Source organism: Spea bombifrons, chromosome 2 (genome assembly GCF_027358695.1).
Source record: "Spea bombifrons isolate aSpeBom1 chromosome 2, aSpeBom1.2.pri, whole genome shotgun sequence".
Taxonomy (NCBI): Eukaryota; Metazoa; Chordata; class Amphibia; order Anura; family Pelobatidae; genus Spea; species Spea bombifrons.
In genome coordinates, this window is record NC_071088.1 from 44,367,329 (window position 1) to 44,375,192 (window position 7,864).

Consider the following 7,864-nt stretch of genomic DNA (forward strand, 5'->3'; position numbering starts at 1 on the left):
AATTTTTAAAAACTCAAGTCTACTACAACAACAAGAACCAGGAGTAGAACAAAACAGCGGACACAAAGTTAATCTTGGACCGTAATACTTAAGCCTTGCTGAAAAATGGACTATGCTCTGCTATATAACCAGGAGTCCTGGGAAATCAAAGCAGAAAATGATGCATAGTGTTGAACTAGGACATTGTATATATTGCTGTAATTAAAACAAAGAAACATTAAAGATTTCTTTATAAGAAGTGAATTTGCTGAATAGCTGTGAACTATAGACACAGTACAATCTTCATTTGTACATAATACAAAGGTTTGGACTAAGTAGAAAGAAAACGGTCAAATATGTAAACAAATCATTTGAAACAATTGCTTAAAAACATAAGATTATATCTACTATTGTTTGGCCGTATTGTCGTGCGGCCCATCATGATATTTTTACAGGAATAAAATAAAACCAGCATGTTTGCAGTCACCATTGATAATCGGATAAGAAAGTTTGGGTATCTTTATACTCTTACATCTATCTTAGTATCCATTATTTTGTCTTCCTCTATATAATTTCCATATTCAGAAGACCATACCATTCTGACTTCAATAGGAATAAGAATGTTTACTACTTATACCTTAACCATCTATCATTGGAAACAGCTTTGGACCAGTCCAAATTATTTATTGTTGGCTAGAGGTACCTGGCTGTCAATGTGAATACATTTTTCCCATTCAATATCACTACATAGTTAATTTGATATGTTTACGTGGCCAAAGTAACAAGGAAATGAAAAGTTCATCATTCGACAATCATTTCTAAACTATTTACCAAAAGGTTTCCCAATATATTGCATTTAACAGTCCAACACAGTTGTATCACTGCCTAAGCGCTGGTGTGACACGTTACAATACTTAAATGTAAAAATGTTAAATGTAAAGCTAAATGTTTTCTTTCGTTAGAAATTTTATCACCTTTATTCTGATTGTAATAAAATAAAATGGTTCCATTGTCTGGCTATTGAGGAAAAAAAAGTCCCTTCTATCCCACAAAACAATTAGTTTAGTTAGTTTATATATGTTTTTCATACTGGCCTCCTCTTCAAGAAGAGAGTGTCACGAAAAAGACCTGGATGTGCCAATATCATTTTAAACAGTGTTATTAACACTTTCTGTGTGTATTTGAGTACTTTTTATATTTAGATAAAATTGGCAATTTCTTATATATGACAGTATTAATATAGTTCTGTATTTTCAGATTGAAACATAATTCTCAAATATACATTGTTAGAATAAGGTTTCTATTATGATTACTTTCCAAAGAAACATTTGAGTATGGAGAATGCAATCCGATGAACCCCATTTGGATTTACTTATTTTATCTTTGGTGATGTTGTCTTAAGATTTTTTGCAAACATGCTCCTACTTTATCCACTGCCAGATATACAGACCTCTATATGAAAGGAAGATTTCCTTCCAAAAATTAATTTGTTCTAATGTATTATTTTTGTATAAAATTTAAACCAATCTTTTTTTTTAAAAAAAAATTATATTTATATTTGTTGTAAAGTTAATGTTTCAAGTAAACTCATCTTGTTCAATAGACTTTGCCTGATTTGTGTTTTTCAATATGGTTATAAATGAGATAATAAATATTAGGGTAATGAGGTATTATAGATGATTGTGGCCTTAAAAGCCAATCAACCACTCTTCCTAAATCCAATATTTTAAATATCATAGTATATAAATTAATACAAGCAATTCTGTTGCGTATGGATTAAAATAAGCAATGATGGTGTAATTGATACCCACCTTATGTGTAGCTGTTTTAACTTCTTGTTCTCGGTATCTGTATGATTATTCCCCATTAAGTTCTCATTCCATTATTTATTATAAATGATTATTATTATTTCTGGTTAATTGGTTAATTTTCACTATTCAAGGCTGGGATGAGGAGAAGGTATTTTAGCACAGATAAAGAAAACATGGTATTAAAAGTTTAAAACCATGTCAGAAGGAAGAGTGGTGTAATAATAGGTATTTACTGAAATCCAAAGAAAAAAAAGAAAACAAGCCTTTAGAACAAATCCAAAAATGTATTCAAGCATATACATTGCAAGATTGAAAAATAGATGTTTTATTAGATTATAGATTGCTAAATAGTATATTGCATATGAGACTATGGGGCAGGGGAGGGCTGGCAGCCTAAGGCCTGGGGGGCAAGGCAAGTGAAGTGGCTCCGCCCCCTCGCACTCACCTTTCACAGCTCACGCTGCTCCCATCACTATGCGGCCATCAGACTGCTGGAAAACTTATCTAAACGGCCGCTGGGTGCTGATGCCACCGGCCAGAGCTACTTTAATCCTTTTTTTTATTTATTTAATATGCCAGATCGGCTTGCCATATTAAAAATAAATAAAGTATTAAAGTAGCGCCGGCCGGCAGCATCAGCACCCAGCGGCCGTTTAGATTCGATTTCCAACAAGTGATGGGAGCCGCGTGAGGGGTGAAAGCTCCGCCCCCTCGCATTCACCTTTCACCCCTCACGCTGCTCCCATCACTATGTGGCCATCGCATACGGCCGCTGGGTGCTGATGCCGCCGGCCGGCGCTGCTTTAATACTATTTTTTTTTTCATTTAATAGCCGATCCGGCTTGCCATATTAAATTTAAAAAAAAGTATTAAAGTAGCGCTGGCCCGCAGCATCAGCACCCAGCGGCCGTTTAGATAATATTTCGGGCAGCCTGGGGGGCAATTTCCCCCCGGCCCAGCCCGCCCCTGCTATGGGGGGTGATATAATGGGCTTACATGCCAAATTTCTGGCAAACCAACAAGTTATAACAACACAATCTGACAGAATAAGCAACCAGTGTACCAGATTTCTGCCCAGGCTCGTCACAAGCTAGATATCTGATCTTCTCCACCAGCCCAGTTACACTATGGCGGACTGTACCACTGCAGAACTTTACCCAGAACCTTGAACAGTGTATACATAACAAATCCGACACTCAGCAACGAGGTGCTATGGAAGGAGTGATTCAGGGCCCTGGGTCAGTCCTAGACAGTGCCCATTGTGAATATATCACTGCTGGTAACCATAGTGCAGTCAAATTCTGACTTTTTTAATGCAGAAACAATATTTGGCAGTATTGGAACTCAGACCCAAATGTATAAAAATGCAGCAAACTTCTCCTTAGCAATGTACTGTAGGTCCACATTGCAAGGGCAGAGAGCAAATTTTTATCTTCTTCCTGTTCAGTTTAAAAAGTAGAATGTAAAACTTTCTAAAAAAAACTAGCAGAAAATTGGCGAAGTGGGGTCAGCAAAATGTACTCTGGGCAGCTTTATTACTTGGCTGGACTTCTTCTGACCTATGGGTTATCATACGTCTTTACCCCATGAGGTTTACGAGCATTTATGTAAAAATGCACATGCAGCTGAGTTTATGTCCCATACATATAATGCCTCATGACATCATGTACTGCCCAAGTATTGCAGGCAGAGTTTTACCTCATGCCCTCTCACAGTTACTGTGGTTGGATCTGTATCAGACACTTGGACTTGAAGATTTGATTGGAATTTTTTTTTTAACAAGAATGCCATGGCCCAGCCCAGTATTAAATCTATTTTGCTATTTGATTCAGTTCTGATGGCTTACAGAGGTGAATATTTTATTTCTTTGTATTGTCATGCCAGGGCAATTATCTATATCAGCAGTTTTACTGTCCTGAAATGCCCAGGTTCAAGGCCTTTCTATTTTGGTATAGATGTTCTAATGGACATACAAGCTGACAATTAATAAATGTATATTCAAGTGGAGCTGTCACATGGTTTGGAGAATTCACACCGAGTAAGTAACACATAACTAAAAGTTGTGCATTTTCACAATGTCCAGGTCAATGACATATATGCTGTATCTATAAACTTGTGAGATCACAGTAGAGTCAATAGTTTCGGCATGAGGAGTGAGTTTATGCTTTTTTGACTTTGGGTTTTATTTACTTTTCATTTATTGTTTAGATAACACTAGCTATTTCACTAGAGGAGCATTACTTCTCAACAAATCTGAAATTCTTAGGTGTTTCCATCTTTTTTTGTATAACCTATTTTTATTAGGTTTACAGTATGAAATGCAAGACAAAACATGACCACAATAGTACCACAGACAATAGTAATTTGCAAATAGTCCAATTAAGAGACCAAATTATCTTCCTTGCTGCCAGGTGTATTCCATTCGGGACCATATGTATGTACTGTGTGAGGATGGCAAATTAATTTCTCCCCTTCCAGGGCATCCTCAACTGTCTTCCCCCAGGTTCCATTCAATCTACTAGTAACATGTGGGACATAGATGCCCCAAAACCAGGAACTCCCCCATGGGAGCCATTTAAGCTCATTGGCAGCCCGCGTTCCTTTGGATGTGTGGGCAATGCCTTCCATTAAGTGTATTTCATTTACTTTCCCTACCAACTCCCCAATAGTGGGTGAAGAAGTCTGCCTCCAGTGTCTGGGTGTAGCTGCTTTTGCTGCATTAAGCACGTGAATCATTAAGGACCTTTATACATCCCTAAAGCTCAGGTGTGAATGATTTATTACTGTGGTGATTCCAATAGGAGTTAAGTCTCAGACAGCTCCATCATATGTGGAGACAGGGCCTGTATGTCACCTGAGAGTGGGCAGAGAAGTCATTCCAAACCCTCAGGTTCTGTTTAATCATGGGTTGGCCACTCGAGGTGCACCCACTTTGGTGTCTTGGGAGCCAAGCCACAATGAGGACAGGAGCCATATGTTCTAATGATACCCAATCCTTGGGGGGGCGATCGTGACCAATCCACTGCCCGTGCTTCCAATAACACTTTGTGGTAAATATCTAAATCTGGAAGACCTAATCCCCCTTTTTCCTTGGGCCTGGTCAAATATTTATATCCAAGTCTGGGTGGCTTATCCCTCTAAATAAACCTTAGGAATCATTTCTTAGTCTCTTTAAAGAACTGTTTGGGTATAGTAGGGAGTAGGGTACTAGGGCAGAAAATATTGAGTACCGCTGATTTGCCAAAGTTAATTTTCAATTGTGATAGTTCGCCATGTCATTCTCTCTTCTAATGGCAGTGATTGTCCACAAAAGCGGCCAACTTATGGTGAAATCTGGTCCTGAAGGAGGAGCAAAGGATAGCACTCACATTCACAGTGAAAATGTTATTTCACAAAAAGCTAAATTCAATACATTTTATTTACCTTTCTACAAAAATGCAGTGCAGGGGGGAGACTGGGATGGAAAATCTTTCTAATACCATTACACTACAGGTGCTTAATCATAGATATACTGTAGGCATGCCAGTGATTAAGTGCATGTAGTGCAAAACATGTCAGGTGGTTTTTAGGTGTATTACCATAGCTTCAACACAACTATAATTAGGAAAAAAATAAATGTCATTAAGAACAACACAATACTGAACATATAGTTAGAGTACACCCTCTTGAATGATATGGTTTTACATATCAGAAAATCAGGTAAATACAATCTCAGATGAACAACAACTCATGACATATTACACCTTAAAATCATACAATTCCAAGATGGAGTACTTTTTCACACAACTGTGTACTTGGTCACAGGTCAGTGTGTTAATATAAGTGGACAGATAAATATTATGAATTGTACTTTGTGATGTAAAGAATTACTTTGAGCATTGAGGTATATAGCTGGAATGACCTTAATTTTGTGGTCCATAAAATACATAGTGAGGGTGCTAAGAAGCTAAAGGTACTTGACCAAAAGTTACAAAAGGAACACAACTCCATTAAGTAGCAAACCAGGAGAATAAATAGACCAAACTATATGAATAGAAAAATATAAACAAATTCATTTATTAGAAACAATGGTAAAAACGAACATCTATTTTTTAGACATGTTCCTTTTCTGCTTGCTTTACCATGTGGAAGACGTTTTATTTGGATCTCATTCTGACATCTGATTGTGTAGCCTTCTACCCATCTGAAATGCTATATTTGTTTGCATATTTTCCACACTAGTCCTTCTTAGAATGAATGACTGCTTTTCCCTTTAAAACATTTTTTAATCTTATTTTAAAGCACCTGGGTTTGAAGAACATAATTTTTGGTCCTACGATTTTTTGAATCACTGTGCCTCAATGTTATCATTACGATTTTTGTAAGTTTACTAGGTTAAAGGATTAGACAATACTTTATAATTATTTTTCCAGCTGGAATTTAACTCTCAATTCATAAAACTTCAAATGTTTAAACGGTAAATATCACACAAGAGATTAAATCAGTGTTGAAAATTGTCTACTGCAATTATTATCTTTATTTTATTGTCTGCTTTTAAGATATATATGTTACAGCTCTGGCACTACTTAAGCATAGCTAGGCCATTACAAATTACATTAGTAAGTGTAAAAATTAAATAAGGGATTATCTAGAATATGGGTGTTCATTTTTGGAATATGTTAAATGTTTTGGTTTTTTTTAAAGTAAGGACATTTCCAAAGGCTCATTCCCTCCTTCGTTCCAGTAAGTCCTCATTTCTTCCCATTCTGTTCTCTGTATGTTTCCTGATTATTTTCCCCATCTAACCTCTATTTGATTCATTTTTAATCCTCGTCTGTTTTTAAACTTCCCTGATAAATGTAATCCTTTAAAAGTTGGAAATTCAGACACATATCTTAGTGTGTAGTGATACACTTTATAATTTATAATAAAGTAACAATGCTATTGTTATTTACTGCAAGAAATAGTTTTACTGGTAAAATGCCTCCCACTGATTGTAAATACAAGACTTTTGTGTATAACAGAAGTCTTAAAAGTCCATACATGGATGGATTGCTGGGTCCCCTTGGCCAATCACATACCTATATCACGTATGTATCTTTTACCTAATCACCACACTTACCTCCTCCTTTCTTTTAACACTCATCTAATTTATCGAATTACCTGTTTTAAGTCTCCAATTTGTAATTATCATGCATCACTCTTAATTCTCTTCCATTTCACCTACCATAGGCCCCTCTTTCATTTTATTATCCATTCTTACTTTCATAAAATAATTTCTTGACTTCCTATCTAAAATTTAAAATTATTGTCATACTATAAAATACATCCTATAAAATACAAGGTGGTAGCCATTAGACTTGTGCATTCGGATTCATACGAACCGCAAATTTACTGAATTTTGGTAAATTCGGTGATTCACACTTTCATTCGCTCTCTCTCACGCTCTCTAAATGTTTCCCTACCTTCCACATCTTCTTCTGCATCTTCTTCATCTTCTGTCTTCTCCATTCTTTTTTCTATTCTATCTTCAATATTCAATCCATAATCTGCTATTTACTTTCTTCGTCCATATCTTTGTGGACATAATGTCCTCTCCCAATTCTCCAATTGGGGCAGAGGATGTCACTGCAAGCGCCGCCGTATTGCCCCCCTTTCAAGAGAGGGCAAAGTGATGGCGCTTGCAGTGACTTCCTCTCCCCTAATTGGGAGATCAAAAGCAGACTTTACCGCAAGCGCCACCATATTGTCCTCAGTTGATGTTTTCGGTGACGTGCTTTTCCCTGATTGGAGGATTGAGGAGGACGTCACTGCAGTGCCTCCATTTTGGCGGACGTTTAAGGACTGAAGATTGAAAATAGAATAGAAAAGAGAAGATGCGGAAGAAGATGTGGAAATGGTCGGCAGAAAAGGTAGGGAAACATTTAGAGAGCGTGAGAGAAGAGAGTGTGGACGAGAATGAATGTGTGATTGGCAGTGAATAAGAGTGAATGTGAGCACCAGGCAACAAATGTTGTCTTCAGAGACTCCTTGCCCTGGGAGCTCCGGGGAACTTCTCAATCTCTCCCAGGCTACATGGGGTTTAATGCCCAGCA